The 17949-nt window shown below is 41.3% G+C and overlaps 1 protein-coding gene across 7 annotated transcripts in view; it reads right to left on the bottom strand.

Annotated features, from left to right (window-relative positions):
• PDE10A (phosphodiesterase 10A) overlaps positions 1 to 17949 on the bottom strand; it is a 362722-nt gene that overhangs the window by 284695 nt on the left and 60078 nt on the right. The window contains exon 1 of one of the 7 annotated variants that reach the window (XM_030929474.1): positions 10026 to 10612. The exons of the other annotated variants lie outside the window; for them this stretch is intronic. The gene's annotated coding sequence lies outside the window, so the exon portion shown is untranslated. Of the gene's footprint in view, positions 1 to 10025; positions 10613 to 17949 lie in introns of those variants that run through there. 7 annotated transcript variants of the gene reach the window in all.

The raw sequence follows: 17949 nt of genomic DNA, 5'->3' as shown, positions 1-17949 counted from the left end.
TTTCACTTTTTATGACAAACTGAGATAAAAAGTACAAGGACAGCAGATACTTCTGAATGTCACTTGAAAAAATTGGATTTTCAGTTGTACACACCTGAAGTTGAGGAAAGTTATCGGCAAAAACATTTCAGGAGTGTTTATGAACACTAGAAAAGGTTCAGTGATAGAATATAGAGGGCAGGTTATACTGATTTACAAGAAAGCAGTCATAAGAACTAATACTCATTGGGTATTCACATGTGTTTTTCACAAAAATTCTATAAGGTAAGAATTAGTATTATTCCCTCCATTTTAGAGGATGAAACTGAAGCAGAGAGAGGTTAAATAGCTGGCCACACAGCTAGTCTGTGGCAAAGCTCAATTAAAACCCAGGCGTCTGCTTCCAGAGTCCCGCTTGCAGACACAAGAGTAGAAATACATACTGAATCAAGTTGAACCATAATGCAAATTCATAGCAAACATAGAGTATGTGCTTTTCATTTTGACCCAACAAACACCTTTTGAGTATTTATTATGTGCCAGCTGCAAAACTGTAGCCTCCTTTTTACTTCACGTAATGCTAAATTTACAATCTGTTTTGAGTAGATACTAAAAAATGACTTAAGTTGACCGGGCGCGGTGGCTCACACTTGTAATCCCAGCACTTTGGGAGGCCGAGGTGGGCGGATCACGAGGTCAGGAGATCAAGACCATCCTGGCTAACACGGTGAAACCCCCTCTCTACTAAAAATACAAAAAATGAGGCGGGTGTGGTGGCAGGCGCCTGTAGTCCCAGCTACTCCAGAGGCTGAGGCAGGAGAATGGTGTGAACCTGGGAGGCGGAGCTTGCAGCTAGCCTAGATCCTGTCACCGCACTCCAGCCTGGAAGACAGAGCAAGACTCAGTCTCAAAAACAGCAACAAAAAAAATTAGACATTTAACTCAAGTAAAACAACGTTGACATGATGACATCATAGATATGTATGTAATTTTCCCTCAGCTAACAAAAGTATTTAAATCAAAATAAATTAGAAAATTAGACAGAGTTGCTCTGCCCTGATACTTTCTCATTGTACTATATTAGTCATCTGGATTATAAGAACAGCAAAGCAAAAGAAGAGGTATTTTTATTGGGAAAAAAGGAGGAGCATAGGATGGCATGAAAGACAGGAAATCAAAAGATCATGTGTAATTCACTTTAAATTTGGTAACATGGAAAAAAGTGAATTGTGTTGCAGCCATATCTATAAGTCCTAATGGCCAGCACAAAGGGGGCTTTTTCTTTCACAGCAAAAAAAAAAAAAAAAAAAAAAAGTGGCCAAATGAATTTTAAGCATTTTCTCTGACAAGTATTTTCATTGTGCTTCTGTTATTCTTTGAAAACGGAAACTGGAATGAGGTTTAAGTTTTGCACTTGGAATAAAATTAGCACGATTGTATAGTTGGTGTCAATAAAGAAATTATTTGTTGACTGCTGGCTTTGCTGTACTCTGCTCTACTATTGTAAAATCTGTCAGTCCCGGCTGCCATCTCCCCTTCAAAACCCAAGTTTCCCAATAAAAAGAACCACAGTTGTATGGAATGGGTCGCCAGAGATTTGAACCTCCACAAGCATTACTCCCTGGTCCTGCCCTGCTCTGTAGTCTTCGCAAAAAGACAATGGCAAGTTCACCTCCTACTTGGGACACCCAAAATGAAGCTTAAACAACTCTTCAAAACATGTGTGTTGTTGTGTTGTTTTTTGTTTTTTGTTTTTTTTTAAGTTAAATTAGCTGCTGAATGTATTTTAGCCCAATATAAATTAAGGATATAATCTACCTGACATTGCCTTGAATCAGTTTTTATGCTGTTTACAAGAAGAAATAAAGTTGACCTATTCATTCATCAATGCTTTTTATTTAAAAGGCTCTATTATATGTCCATCCCAGAAAACCAAATATCCATTTTAAAACACACATGGACAAAAATGCTATAGTAGCATACCAAAAACACTCCCTACAGCATTGGTTTAATTCAAATCCTTACATATATATGATAAACTTAAAAATTCAAAATGTGCTAAGCTGGAGGCATCACACTACCTGACTTCAAACTATACTACAAGGCTATAGTAACCAAAACAGCATGGTACTGGTACCAAAACAGATGTATATAGACCAGTGGAACAGAACAGAGGCCTCAGAAATAACACCACACATCTACAACCATCTGAGCTTTGACAAACCTGACAAAAAACAAGCAATGGGGAGAGGATTCCTTATTTAATAAATGATGTTGGGAAAACTGGCTAGCCATATGTGGAAAACTGAAACTGGACCCCTTCCTTATACTTTATACAAAAACTAAATCAAGATGGATTAGAGACTTAATCCTAAGACCTAAACTCATACAAACCCTAGAAGAAAACCTAGGCAATACCATTCAGGACATAGGCATGGGCTAAGACTTCATGATTAAAACGCCAAAAGCAATGGCAACAAAAGTCAAAACTGACAAATGGGATCTAAGTAAACTAAAGAGCTTCTGCTCAGCAAAAGAAACTATCATTGGAGTGAAGACGTGACCTACAGAATGGCAGAAAATTGCTGCAATCTATCCATCTGACAAAGGGCTAATATCCAGAATCTACATGGAATTTAAACAAATTTAAAAGAAAAAAACAACACCATCAAAAAGTGGGCAAAGGATATGAACAGACAATTCTCCAAATAAGACATTTATGCGGCCAACAAACATATGAAAAAAAAGCTCATCATCACTCGTCATCAGAGAAATGCAAATCAAAACCACAATGAGATACCATCTCACGTGAGTTAAAATGGCCATCATTAAAAAGTCAAGAAACAACAGGTGCTAGAGAGGATGTGGAGAAACAGGAATGCTTTTACACTGTTGGTGGGAGTGTAAATTAGTTCAACCATTGTGGAAGACAGTGTGATGATTCCTCAAGGATCTAGAACCAGAAATACCATTTGACCCAGCAATCCTATTGCTGGGTATATACCCAAAGGATTATAAATCATTCTACCGTAAAGACACATGCACACATATGTTTACTGCAGCACTGTTCACAATAGCAAAGACTTGGAATCAACCCAAATGCCCATCAATGATAGACTGGATAAAGAAAATGTGGCATGTACACACCATAGAATACTATGCAGCCATAAAAAAGGATGTGTTCATGTCCTTTGCAGGGACACGGATGAAGCTGGAAACCATCATTCTCAGCAAACTAACACAGGAACAGAAAACCAAACACTGCGTGTTCTCACTTATAGGTGGGAATTGAACAACGAGAATGCATGGACACAGGGAGGGGAACATCACACACTGGGGCCTGTTGAGGGGAAGAGGGTTAAGGAAGATAGCATTAGGAGAAATACCTAATGTAGATGACGGGTTGATGGGTGCGGCAAACCACCATGGTTAGTGTATACCTACATAACAAACTTGCATGTTCTGCACATGTATCCCAGAACTTAAAGTATAATGGGGGAAAAAAAGTTCAAAATGTCCTAGCTAAGAAAGTTGATGGCATGAGTTGGTATTCTGATATGATCAAAAGCAGCACAAATATGGGGTACTACAAAAAACAACTTTAAAAGGAGCCATCAATTGCATATATTGACCATTCCATCAGCAAAATCTACACTAATACTGAGACATTACATTAGTCATATTTCAATTTATTTAAAGTCTTTCTAGTAAACCTTTATGTTTTATAATAAAGACATTTTATTATAACTTGCTAAGATATTTTTAAATGATGATATTCTAAACTATCCACCTTGTAAGGACACTTACTAATATTATGTGGTATGTGGGTCATTGAGTATGTTAAGGATGCAAAATCCAGTCAAAATTCCGAAGACTGGAAACTTTGCTCAGATTCCTTGTTCAGGCATAGCACACAAAATAAACTCTTGTAGGTGAGCTAAATAACCAATATTAAAACCTGCACCATATGACAACATTCTTAATCATACTAATTTGTGATGTATAAGTTTTCTAACAATTGCTTTCTATGCCAATTACTTTGTATAATATTGTTTTACAAAAATTAGGAAGAACCCTATGGTACTGGATTTGAACTGGAGATAGCATTATAAGTCATCATTTAAGTATACATTTCCTAGCTTTATCCACTGTAAAGGCCTAGAAGGAATAACATCCAAGTTGCAATGAGCACATCTAGTGCTCAGGTCTTAGCTGCTAAATACCATTTCACACTGAACAGAACCAGAGTTCCCTGGAGAAGTGGCTGATTCCAGGTCTGAAATAGGAACATACAAAGTAAATAAGGGAAGTGTTGTGCGAAGAGAGCGACTGTTTCTGAGACTAATAAAGACATATGAAAAACAGTAAGAAAATGTTTGAAAGACTGCATACTGGCCAAATCTGGGTAATCTGAGGACTGGAAATAATAAATACAGCAATAGATTATAACACATTAAATATAAAAAAGAATAGACATGGTAATGTATTATAACACTGAATAGAAAAGGAATCCATGAGTCCTTAACGATACCCAAAGTGAAGCAGAATGAAAAAGTGCAAGCAGAGTGAGGGAAGTTCTTTTCTCTCAGAAGAATTCAAGCTGTAAATATAGACGGAATAGCAGAATTCATTCAAAAATCATCATTTTCTAAGCCCCAAAGCAATAATTCAGGCAAAGATCACCAATGAACAGTAAAACCACTGAATGACAGGGTGTTGAGAAATATATATTCACAAGATCTCAAAGAATCATTCCATGGATTACTCATCACAAAAGAGAAATGATACCTTTCTGGTGGAGACATCTGGCAGACTCCATCTGAATCTAGTGAGCAAATTTAGCATCACCAAAAATAGAAAGGACATACGACGCAATGGTAATTTGTGCCAAGCCAAAGAATCATATACTCACGTGCATAATGTTCAAAAGGACACTTAAAAGGTTGGCAGGAGGTAAGTCCGGTGTGGTAAACAAGACCAGATCAAGAATTATGATTATCCCCAATCTACAGGTGAAGAAACTAAAGTTCAGAGAGGTAACTTGGTCAAACTCATGTATCTAGTGATTGGCAAAGCTGGAATTTGAACAAAGTGAGTCGATTCTGAAACTCAGATTCTTTGGACTGCAGGAGCCTGGCAATCCCAGCCATCACTGGGTTTAAGGCTCAGGTCCAGCCATAGGGAAATGGCTCCCTTAAGCCCTAGCCAGCGACTTTAGGGGCCAGCCCTGCAGCTCACCTGCCCTAGCCTCAGTCCGTCCTTTGCTAGCCTACTTGTCTCTGGATTAGTCCTCTCCTGGGAGTCAAACTAACCTGCCTCCCCACCAAAGTTGGGCAACATCACTGTTACAGAAAAGATGGCTGGAAGCCTTTGGCTATACTATAGAGTTAAGAAAATTGGCTCAATTATCACACAGATGGACATCTGCAAAGTTAATAAAAGACAGGCCTGTAGAACAACCAAAATTAAATTATTATCATTTCATTGTTCTAGTCCATTTAAATGAATGAAATTGAACATGTGACGTACCCATGAAATGCTTGCCCATGTTCCATTATCAGGGCTTCAAATGAAAATCAGTCCTTATTTTATTACACTTACACCCAGACTTCTGTCATTATACAGCCAAAAACCTACTCCGTTATCTCCAACTAATATGTCTGTCTTGGTCCTGTCAGACTGTTGTAACAAAACACCTTAGATTGGGTAATCTAAGAACAACAGAAACTTATTTTTCACAGTTCTGAAGGCTGGAAGTCCAAGATCAAAGCACCAGTAGACTCAGCGTCTGGTGAAGGCCCCTTCTTCATGGATGAGCCCTTCTGCGTGTCCGCACATGGCTGAAGGGGAAAGCAGGTCTTTGGGGCCTCTTATCAGAGCACTAATTAATCCCATTCTCAGGGTGAAGCCCTCATGGCCTGACCACCTCCCAAAGGCCCCACATTCTAATACCATCTATCTTGGTGATGATGTTCAACACATGAATCCAGGGCTAAGGGAGGACAAATATTCAGACCACAGAAATGGCCAAAACCAAACACCTGATTTTCTTCCTAAAACTGATCCTCCATTCTTCCATCAAGGCTGAAACCCTGAAGCCATCATTGGCATCTTTCTCTCCTACCTTACAGCTAATACATCAGGAAATCCTGTTGGCCATACCCTGAACAAGTATGCACAATCCTTTCATTTCTCATCCAGTCTACTGCATCCACCAGCCCTTGCCTGGGTTGGCCATTGGCCTCCTAACTTGTCTCCCTGTGTCTGCCCTTTTTCTCCTACAGTCAGTTCTCAACACAGTAGTCACAGTGATCTTAGGAAGTCAGATCAGGTCACTTCTCTCCTTAAAATGAACCAGGTGCTGCGGTTTTACCTGTAATCCCAGCACCTCTGGTGGCTGAGGTGAGAGGATCACCTGAGTCCAGCAGTTCCAGACCATGCTGGGCAACATAGCAAGACCCCTTCTCTATAAAAAATTTTTAAAAATTAGCTGGGTGTGGTGGCACACACCTATAGTCCCAGCTACTTGGGAGGCTGAGGTGGGAGGACTGCTTGAGCCCAGGAGGTCGAGGCTGCAAGGAGCCATGATTGCACCACTGCTGTCAGCCTGGGCAACACAGTGAGACCCTGTCTCAAAAAAATATGTAAGTGAATAAATAAACAAACTCTTCAGTTGCTTCCTGTCTTACTCAGAGAGCAGACAAAATCCTTCACGGGGTCCTGAATATCCTAGGAGAACTTTGCTCTCCTCCTCTACTGACATGGCCTCCTTGCAGTGCCTCCAAATATGCCAGCCATATTCTGAGGCCGAATTCTTGCAATTGCTCTTTCTTCCTTCTGCTTGAAACTTGTTACCAGCTGTCTGTCTGGCTCACCTGCTCTAAATTTTTGCTCAAATTTTACCTTCTTGGTGCAGCCTTCCCTGCCCATGTTAATTAAAATGGTAACTGCCCTTCACTGCTTTTTCTCCATAACGCTTATCAGCAATCTGACACACCACATATTTTCCTGATTTATTTCTGTCTTATCCCTCCTCTCCTTTAATGCAGGTATCCTGGAGGAAAGTGATTTTATTTTAATCTGTTCCTTCACTGCTGTATTCCCAATTCCTAAAAAAGTTCTTGGCACATAGTAGACACCTGTTATCTGTTACATAAATAAATACATGATAAACCCACACATACAGACCATGGATTAAGAAAATTATCCTGTGGATTAAGTTTTTTTATACTCACTTTCTTCTAATATAGAGTACTAAAAGCCAAATCAGGTTTTAATGGAGAACTAGTCACAAAGTTATCTCAATTCTCAAATCGTATGTAGAAAAGTAAGCCGATGAGTCTTTGGCTGTATTTGCACCCAAGCATTTTCCTATGTAAAACTCAGGTTTTGGTCACAAAAATGGTTTCTCCCTTTAGGCTAACTGGGTTGATTGTTAAAATGACATACGTATGATATTAAATGTGACCAATAAATAGAAGGAAATACTCCCTCAAATATGTCCACACGTAGCACACAAACAAAGACTTATATGCATTTTACAGGACAGAAAAAAAACAAACCCACTTTAGAAACGGGATGACTACATGTTCCAGTTAATTCTTTTCCAGACAGCTTAATAGCTATGGACAAGATCTCCGCAACATCAAACTGTCACAGACAGGAGAAAAGCTGGATGATACTAGGTTTACTCAGTTTTTGTGTGTCCTTCATAGGCCCTTAAGTCCCACTTAAATATAACGGAATGTAAATAGAAAGTAACAGAAGAAAGACTGTGAGGCTGGTAAAATGGAAAAGAAAAGAAATGGCAATCTGAGGTCAGCTGTGTGTGAACCACGTGTAAGACTGAGGTCGAACTTGTCTCCCTGTGAACAAAACACTTACGGCAACAAGAGCTCCACTAGCACAGGTCACACTTTGGTCTCTGCTCACCTGAGGCACTCAATGCCACGAGGCAAGACAACAAACCACTCACAACTCTCATTTTAAGAGAGTCTTTTTCCATTTGCTTTCCTGTTGAGGAAAAAACCCCAAACCTGTCCGTTTGCCGATTAGGTTTTACAATACCAACATACATCTTAGCAGTTACTTAAGTATATCTGAGAATGGTGGAATTTATCATTACAAAGTTTGGAAGTATACTTTACTAATAGTATTTAATTTCTATTCTTCTTATTAACAGATCTTAGAGAGAGAGAGGGAGCACCAACAATATCAAGGAGATCTTAAAAACAGAATGTTTAAGAGTTACATGCAACACATAAGCAATTTTTTCAAAAAGAGAAGAAAGGAAACGCATTTTTAGCAAAACTATCTTTAAAATTTTATAAACTTAAAACACTTGTACAGAAGTTGTTCCATATCATGAAAAATGGAAGTTCATACCTTCCTTTGTAATCAGGGTACAAATGGTGTGGCCCCTACTGTGTGACCCTGGGCAATGGACTTATCCTAAGGTTCAGATCTGTAAAATGGTGATAATAATAGTATCAATCTTATAAGGAGTTTCATGAAGACTAATAAGGATAATGCACATCAAATTCTTAACATGCCATCTGGAACATGGCAATTAATAAACGGTTCCTTGGATTCTTCTATTAAACTCATACAATAGGTAGAATCACAAACTAATTTTCAAAGAAAAAAATCCGTTACTCTTATACATTTTCAAATAAATTAGGAAAATTTAAAACTAATAGCTCTGCACTGGGACCTAGAGGGCCCGCTCTTGCCAGCCGCTGGGAGGCTGGCTATGGACCTGCCTTCTGTAAGATGAGGGGATGGGGTCAGGACTTCTGGCTCCTTGTACACATCCAGTTTTCTCTATGGAATGCTCTCTTTTCTCTTTTCTATCCTATGCAGACTGCCTCTCCGGTCCTTCAGAAGAGGAGAGAAGCAGTCCTACTATTAGTACTTCCAGATCAGCCTTAACTCTAAGTTAGACATTCTCGTATACTCTAATCTATCTCCCACTGGTAATTTCAGAGTTGCCATAAGACAGCTGTGAAGGAATTGTAAAGGAAATAATCCTAATGAATTGTATGCCAACTCCTCCACTACTGTGACTGCCAGCATTTCTGGCAAACAGTAAATGCTTTGCTGAAAACAAAAGCATACTGAAACAAGCAAACAAGAAGCAGCAGACACAAAACGTAAGCCTTCCCCTTTACAAGGCAAACAAATCTTTATGCACAGTCCTTGCTCAATTCAACTCACTCCCTTGCAATAGCGATGACTCTTTCTCTGTTGCACAAATGCAGAGTGCCTGCATAGTTTTCTCTTCTTCAGTACTACCCTTTCCGAAGCTTCCTTCTGGCAAATTTCAGTTTTAGTTTTCATTTTCTCACCAGTCTCTCTTCTGACTTCTTGGAGTAATGAAAAGTCAGAGGAACCTCTAGAGTCACTGTTTTCATCACTTAACCCATGTCAATTAGGAAAATATAAGGTATGCCTCAGTTACATTTTAGTATTATAAAACTTCTTAGAGAGGCTCGGGGTCTTTAAACAGTGTTAATAGATTACCTGGTAACAGTAAGAACTTCATGAATATTTTTGTTATCATATGAGCAAGCAAGTACCCTTCTCACCATATAATGTTGCCATACCAGTTAACCGTCAACTGCTGCGTCACAGGCAGGAGCAGGAGTACGTCTCTGGCCAACAGAACAGAGCTGGTGAGCGGGCCTCCACGGACTCCTCCACAGCCTTCCTCCCCGGTTTGGCATCAGTTACACAGACTTGCCTAGGAACGCAGTCTTGCACACATCCTTAGATTACTTTCTTTCTACCTGGAGGCAAAGGTGACACACTGATGGGGTCTCCCATTGCCCAACTCTCAGGCCTAGGATTGGCCAACTGCCCTCCCAACAGATTCCAACTGCTCAAGGCTGAGTGCAAGCTGTTCCCTCCGGCGCCACTGACATCACAGTCCGACCCGGGAATCCTCACCACACCGCACCTCACACACCCCTCCCCAGCCAAAGGCTTTCATCTCTGTCAAATCAACACTTCCCACCCCAAATGAGAATCTGACACATTATAATCACCTTCACTCCTCCACCGAGGATCCCACGAACCACAGAAGACTCCCTCGTTTTTCAGGGCTGCATGCTGGGGACACACTGCCAAAACAGGCTGCAGCCCTTCCAAGACGCTCACCACCCGGGAGAGGGAGCGTGGCCGGCCAGGGCAGGGCTCTGAAGGACGATTGTCCAGGAAAATGGAGTGAATGAGTTCTCTGTAAAGTCAGGTTTGAAGCTCAGAGTCCAACTGAACCCAATGAGAAAGTAGGTTGTCTTTTGAGAACGCTTGCTTCTTTCTGTTCGAGAAACCAAATTGTGTGTGTGTGGCTGTGCACGTCAATGTTCTGATGTGTCCTTCCATGTGCAGGCTGGCATATATTTCTTCACTGTTGCACAGCCAAGCCTCTTCCTCACTCACTTTCACCCCAGCAGCATCCAGCCATCTTTTCCGGCATTAACTCCCTCACTTGATGTTTATCTCTGCTTCTCACTGAGCTTTCGCACCGGCAAACTTACATCTGCAGCTGTCCTCAGCAGCCTTTCACTACCACAGTATGTGCTGTACAATGGCCTTAAGACTGCTTTATCAAGGACACAAGGTAATTGCCCTCAGCAGGACCTGAAGGACCTGCTAAACTCCTTTTAACTACTCTGACATGATTGCATCAAGTAAAGTCAGACAGTGGTATTTTCAAAAATTGCTCCTGCTCTCTTCCCTCCATTCCTGACTCACAAATAAGCACCGAATTCTTTAAACATATCTGATGTTGGAAGCAAGAGTAGCTAAGTCCAGTGCTCAAGGTTTAAATATGTTATATGGTTTGGCTATGTTCCCACCCAAATCTCAACTTGAATTGTATCTCCCAGAATTCCCAAGTGTTGTGGGTGGGACCCAGGGGGAGACAATTGAATCATGGGAGCTGGTCTTTCCCAGACTGGTCTTTCCCATGCTACTCTCATGACAGAGAATATATGTCTCATGAAATCTGATGGGTTTTTCAGGGGTTTCCACTTTTGCTGCTTCTTCAGTTTTTCTTTTGCTACTACCATGTAAGAAGTGTCTTTCACCTCCTGCCATGATTCTGAGGCCTCCCCAGCCACATGGAACTGAAAGTCCAATTCAACCTCTTTTTCTTCCCAGTCTCGGGTATGCCTTTATCAGCAGTGTGAAAATGGACTAATATAATATGATTAAAGTATTTTTTCTTTAGCTACCCAAATATAACATTTTTACAGTTTTATATTACACATAATTTGCTAACATTTATTGAGTGCCTGCTGTGTACTACACAGTATTTTATGTGACTTAGTGGCATTGTAATACGAAATACTTATACCAGCCCTATGAGGTAGATAAATGAAAGAACTGGTAGACTCCCATACTTTTAAGATCCAATTGCCCTGTCCTTTAAATTCCTTTCACAAGAGTAATTATTTTCAAGATTTCCTAGTCTTTAGATGCCACAGCCCCCTAAAGTTTTCATGTTAAGAACCTACTAACAGATAACTACTTAGTGTTTCTCAAAATTTACATAGATTAGTCAGGGAGGTTCTCTTCTGCTTTCTGAAATTTTCATTTATTTGCTCTTAGGTACATTAAAGAATCATTAGGGTCCCCCATGCCTACCCAATTAATTAATTATAGTTTATAATTATGTAGCCTCCTCTCAAAGCCCCTAAAAATAAAGAGTCCCATAACAGAAGAGCCTCATCTACCACTGCAATATCTCATCCCACCCTGTCCTGTTGGCAACAATTATTGTTCTATGCTAGATGACAGAAAGCCATGGGAAAAATCCTTTTTGTAACCAATATATTTAAAACAGACACTAAGATCAGGATCTACTAAGCAAAAGAGGTTAGTAAGTTTGTCCTTGGGTCAGAGTCTTTTCCTTCAGCCCTTTTCTCCCCAGTCCCACAGTCCATTTCTCTTTTCACTAGCCCCCCAGCCTCAGCATTCTCCGTGGGCTTGGACACTGACAGCAGAAAGTGGGGCCATAAATCAATCAAGTAAGGCATGCTGCAAACTCGGGCAGAGGTGGGCCTTGGCCCACCCCAATCTTTCTCATGCCTCTTTCTCAACCAAGCGTCCTAGGAGGCAGCTACCAGCCCATGCGAGTGGGCTCTGGGGAATAATCCACACGTCTCCTTTCAGTCTCTCCCAGGGGAACTTCGATTCCAGAGAAAGAAATGTAGCAACAGAGTGCCCTTCCACATGTACAATTTCAGTCACTGTAGAAACTGAGTGGGAACAGCATTTTTGGGCAGAAAGCTAAGTTTCAGGGCCCAGCATGTGGACAGGCCCCTTCCAAGGTCCTGGGAATGACCTCCGCGATGAGTTCACATTATCACGTTTTTGGGAAATTTGAAAACGTAAGGTACTTCTCTATTCTTTTCCATAAGTAGGGCACCCATATGATAAAAAGATCAAGCCCCACAAAAATCCGGCGGTCCTAAACCATATCTTGTACAGGTGTGAGGCTCAGGAGGGTCCCTCATGCTTACCTACTTGATGGGTTTATAAGCAGACAGCCTCCTCTCAAAGTCCCTAAAAACAAACAGTCCTATCACTGAAGAGCCTCATCTACCACCGCAACATTTCATCCCATTCTGTCCTGTTGGCAATAATTATTAGTCTATGCTAGACAGACTATATAAAATCTAACCTAGTTTGTATTACATTTTCTTCATGTAACATCAGAAGTTCTTTTCCCCACAATATGAAAGCAAAATTAGGTTAAATTTTAGAAGAGGGAAAATAAGAAGTAAAAATATGTTTTATTTTAAAAACAACAGGAAAAGTAGTTACTAATGATGCACATCCTTTTCAAATATATCTGGAACCAACTTTGACAAGCTATGGGCATCTTTTAGAAACTATATTGTCCAAAGACTCTGCATCAGTAAGTGTAGAATAGGGGCCATAAAGCCCCTCCATACGATTCTGCCATCCAGCCATGTTGAGGAACCCCTGCAGGATACGTCTGCAGTTCTATCCCCTAGCAACTCTTTAAAAACTCACTGATGCTTTATCATATTTTAGCATTGTCCTTTAGCGACATAAAGTCAAGGCCCCTGTAACACACGTTAGTAAGCAGGAAAGAGTGAAAACATAGCATCAGAGAAATAACATTTAACAGCAAAAAATGACACTTCTGGCCGGGCGCGGTGGCTCAAGCCTGTAATCCCAGCACTTTGGGAGGCCGAGACGGGCGGATCACAAGGTCAGGAGATCGAGACCATCCTGGCTAACCCGGTGAAACCCCATCTCTACTAAAAAATACAAAAAACCAGCCGGGCGAGGGGGTGGGCGCCTGTAGTCCCAGCTACTTGGGAGGCTGAGGCAGGAGAACGGCGTAAACCCAGGAGGCGGAGCTTGCAGTGAGCTGAGATCCGGCCACTGCACTCCAGCCTGGGCGACAGAGCGAGACTCCGTCTCAAAAAAAAAAAAAAAAAAAAAAAAAAAAAAAAAAAAAAAAAAAAAAAAATGACACTCAACTCATTTTGTAGTTGAAAGGCAATGTAGTGAAGACATAGGAAACAGCCATAATAAAAGGCTTCTGAGTAATAGAGGAAAGTCTTCCAGAAAGCATTTGGTTCTTAAGGTATATTGTTATTTCCTGAGGTACCCTTTAAGTCTCTCCTAAGTGGCTCAGATGAAAGGCCCCGCCGAGAATCTAGGAGAGGGCAGTGTCCCAGTGAGGCCTCTGGGGAGGGCCCATGCTCTGTGTCCCATGCACAGAGCGACTTCACCGTAGTCATAGGCACGATGATCCCTAATGGCATTGAAAACGGAGAGAAAGGGGGCAAGTTCAATGACGCACGTGTTATTTCTGAAGTTGGTATTTTTTACAACAACAAAAAATCGGCACTAACTTAAATATTTATCCACTAGAGAATGGATGAATAAAAGGTAGTATATGTAACAACTGAATACTCGCCCTCAATCTGCTGAAACAGGAACGAAAACCACGGGACTGATCATCCAAACTGGAGCTATTTCCACTTGTTTAACCCAATGCTTACAAATCATGCTCTTTCTAGGACACATAGAAAGTGTAACAATCAGACACACACATAAAGAAAATATTCACCAAGAAAAATATATAACAAAGAAATAGGGAGGTCTTCCTCTGCCACCAAGTCTAAAACTTAGGTTCTATCCTAGCACCCATTTCTTCTCATTTGTAATCTTTATCAGCAAATGTATTTTATCAGTAAACTCTTAACAGCACATTTGTTTATGACTATTCATTTAATTGTCTTCATGGGTCTGCAGTAAAGCACTGGGAGGTTAGGGACCATTGTATCCCCAAGGATAATACAGCACCTGGCAAACAGCAGACCCCCCACCCTGCCATAAATACTTTCAATAAGTGAATCATTGACCCTAGTTTCAAGCACCATCCACATTTTGATACCTTACAAATACTCAGCTCCAGTTCATCCTCCTGGTCCAGCTGAGTAGCTGACATCAGTCCCTTCTGGTCCAGCTGACTAGCTGACATGCCCACATAAGTGTCCACACGCTACCTGAGAAGACTCCACTTACTCTCAAAAAGAAAAAAAAAGGTGTTACTATACTGTAAAAAGCTTGCAGAGACAGCTACACAAGAGCGTCCTGGATAACATTACTTGTAAAAATAGATATAAAGAAATAACTAGAAACCTCCTACATGGAATGGATACAACTTACCCTTTTACACTAAGGTGTAAAGCAGATCTCTTAGGTGCTTCAGTGGAAAGCTGGAGGGCTGCTTGCGCTATGTTACTAAACACAAAAGGAAGCTGCTAAGGGTACCGTTCTGTTTAAGATGATCATTACACACACATGTGGTTTTCAATGCAGAGGAAAACAATTAACAGGGTCTTATGTGGGTGGTGGAATTTCTTGGCTTACTTTGAAGATTTTCCACATTGTTTGAGTTTTTAAAGTGAATAATTCCTACACAGAAAGCTGGACGGTTAGAAAACAAAACAATAAACTTTCCCTATTCTCAAACTGTATTACAAACAACTCTCCAGTCACCAAATTAGAAGTGTGGTAACTCTCCTGAACCCCCTTCTTTGCCTCATTCATTACATTTCACCACGGGAATATGTCTTATCAAATTTTATTGCTTCATTTTGCTCATCCCTGTTCTCTTTCCATCTCCTCTGCCTGAATTTAAGCCTTCATCATCTCTCTCTACAGCAGTCCACAAGCTGGCTTCCTTTCTTTCATCCGTGACTCCTGCCAATCCTTGACATTGTTTCCATGCTTCTGGAACCCATATTAAAAAACAAAACAGGCCGGGCGCAGTGGCTCACACCTGTAATCCCAGCACTTTGGGAGGCCAAGGCGGGCAGATCACAAGGTCAGGAGATCGAGACCATCCTGGCAAACACGGTGAAACCCCGTCTCCATTAAAAATACAAAAAATTAGCCAGGCGAGGTGGCGGGCGCCTGTAGTCCCAGCTACTTGGGAGGCTGAGGCAGGAGAATGGCGTGAGCCTGGGAGGCAGAGCTTGCAGTGAGCTGAGATCGCGCCACTGCACTCCAGCCTGGGCGACTGAGCGAGACTCCATCTCAAAAAACAAACAAACAAACAAAGCCACACAGCTCGGAATGAGCCCTTCCACTCATTCTGAATGGCCTGTGCAGTCGCGTTCAAGCGGCTGGGGTTGCCTGTGGCACCTGCACAGCACATCTCCCACCATTTCTCCCACAGTGCTCCACATTGTTCTAAAAATGAAGTTTCCTGTAGTTCCCAATGTTTCACAGTTTGTTCATGCTATTTCTCTTATCCTGGAATGTATTGCCCTTGTCTTCCAGTCAGAGTAGAATTACTTCTGTTTAAGAACTCAAGTCAAACACCACCTCCTCCTCCACATAACTTTTCTGCTCCTTTTCCCTCAAGCAAGTCTCTGGCTCCTTCCTTTGTGCTCTCGGTGAATCTTACACTGAGGCAACATGGAAACCACACACAAACTGTCATTTGTGGCAGGCTGTTGAGTGCCTAGGGCTTCAAATGCTTTGGCACATGCAGTGCTACTACTGTTTTGAGGTAGGTGGCCGTCGACATCTTATAGAAGTTAGAAATGTCCCCATTTTTGGAATAGAAGACAGAAAGGTTGGAGAGTGGGGAGAGAGACACTTGTCCAAGACCACATAATGAAAGAGACAGGTTTTGATTCTAAATCTTTCTAGCACCCACTGTGCTGTACAACCTTTATTAATGTGTCATTGTACTCACTTGCTTGAATTTCTCTTTCTCCCTATAATATCCTTATTTTCTCATGGACAGGGATTATTTCTGATTCATCTTTTGATCCTCAGACCTAGTACAGAGCTGGGCACACAGCAGGTGCGTGGGGATGTGTGTTGAGTAATGCAGCCAAGGGAGCTGGGGAGAGTGCAGTCATTAGGAGTCACCCAGTCTGACCTTGAGCAAATTATTAACATTGCGAACAAGCAAAAAAAAAAACATAAATAAAGCACCAGCCACACAGTCTGGGGCACAGTAAGTTCTCAAAAATACTACCAACAATTACAGTAACACTGAGGAAAGAGAATCTCATTAGAGGGGCATGTGTCAGTCCGTCAGAGCTAAGTGTTGCTGAAGTAATAAACTATCCCAGGATCTTAGTAACTGAAAACACCCAGGATTGGTTTTTCACTCACTGTCCACATCCATGAAGTTCGGAGGAGTCTCCTTCCTCTACCTTGTACTCACTCAGGAATGCAAGACCAAACGCCACACGGAACAGCACTGGCTACCACCGCAGCAGGGGATGGGAGCATAGGCAAGTGTGCATTGCCTATTAAAGACTTCCACAGGTCAGTAATACACCTCACTTCCTTCCACCTGCTATTGATCAAAGCAACTCACATCATAAACTTGCAATCTTACCTCATACCCAGGAGAAAAACCAGAAACACCACATCACTAATGACTACAGTGGGAACAGAGAAACATTTCTTAAGAGTAGGGAAGTGTACCAGGTACAGCAAGTAGGAGAAAGGCTTCGGGTAGCCACAAAAATTGTAAAAAATGTCAACAGATAAAACGGTAAGTCAAGTATGAGGAAAATCACCTGCAGCTTGGTGTGACTGGACCATGGAGTGCGTGCAGTGCGTGCAGGAGCTTAGGTGGAAGAACAGGCTGAGTCAGGTTGTTAAGGACTTTTCTGCTCTATTACTAATCATAAGAGGGGTGGGAGCCCAGAGGATCAACATGATAATATTTGTTATTGAATAGGATCACTCTGGCAACAACTTAGGGCTCTTCATATTCCAATATAATATATACATTTATCCTAATATACTTATTCTGTTGTTACCTTGTCATTATCTAGTTTCTTGCTTCCCAACTTGGAAGCAGTTTTGTTAAAAATGCTTTCAAAATACTTACTTCACTTTAAAAAACAACGTATTGAACTTTCAGAACTCCACTGACTGCAGGGCCTGATGGTGCTAATGATGCACAGGTCTCCTCTGCACAAGGAGCATGTATTACACACCCAATGCCTTGAGTTAATGTGGATAGCAATGCTTTAGCTGCAATTACACCCGTGCACAGCATAATGATGTTTTGGTCAACAACGGACCAAAGATATATGAGATGGTCCCATAATATTATAACGAAACTTAAAAATATTTATTGACTGATGATACGGTAGCCTTCCTAATGGTATAGCACAACACGTTATCTTTTTAATGTTCAGATATACTTGGCATACACGAATATTTACCACTGGGTTACAGGTGCCTGCAGTATTCAGTACAGTCACATGCTGAATAGGGATGGCAGCCTAGGAGCATTAGGCTACACACAGAGCCTAGGCGTGTGGCGGGCTGTACCATCTAAGTTTGCTAAGTGCACTCAGTGACACACAATAAGGACGTCACCTAGTGATGCCTGTCTCAGAAGGTATCCCCATTGTTAAGCGACACATAACTGTATTT

This window comes from Rhinopithecus roxellana, chromosome 4 (genome assembly GCF_007565055.1).
Source record: "Rhinopithecus roxellana isolate Shanxi Qingling chromosome 4, ASM756505v1, whole genome shotgun sequence".
NCBI classification, from domain to species: Eukaryota; Metazoa; Chordata; class Mammalia; order Primates; family Cercopithecidae; genus Rhinopithecus; species Rhinopithecus roxellana.
This window is presented reverse-complemented; position numbering and strand designations above follow the sequence as displayed.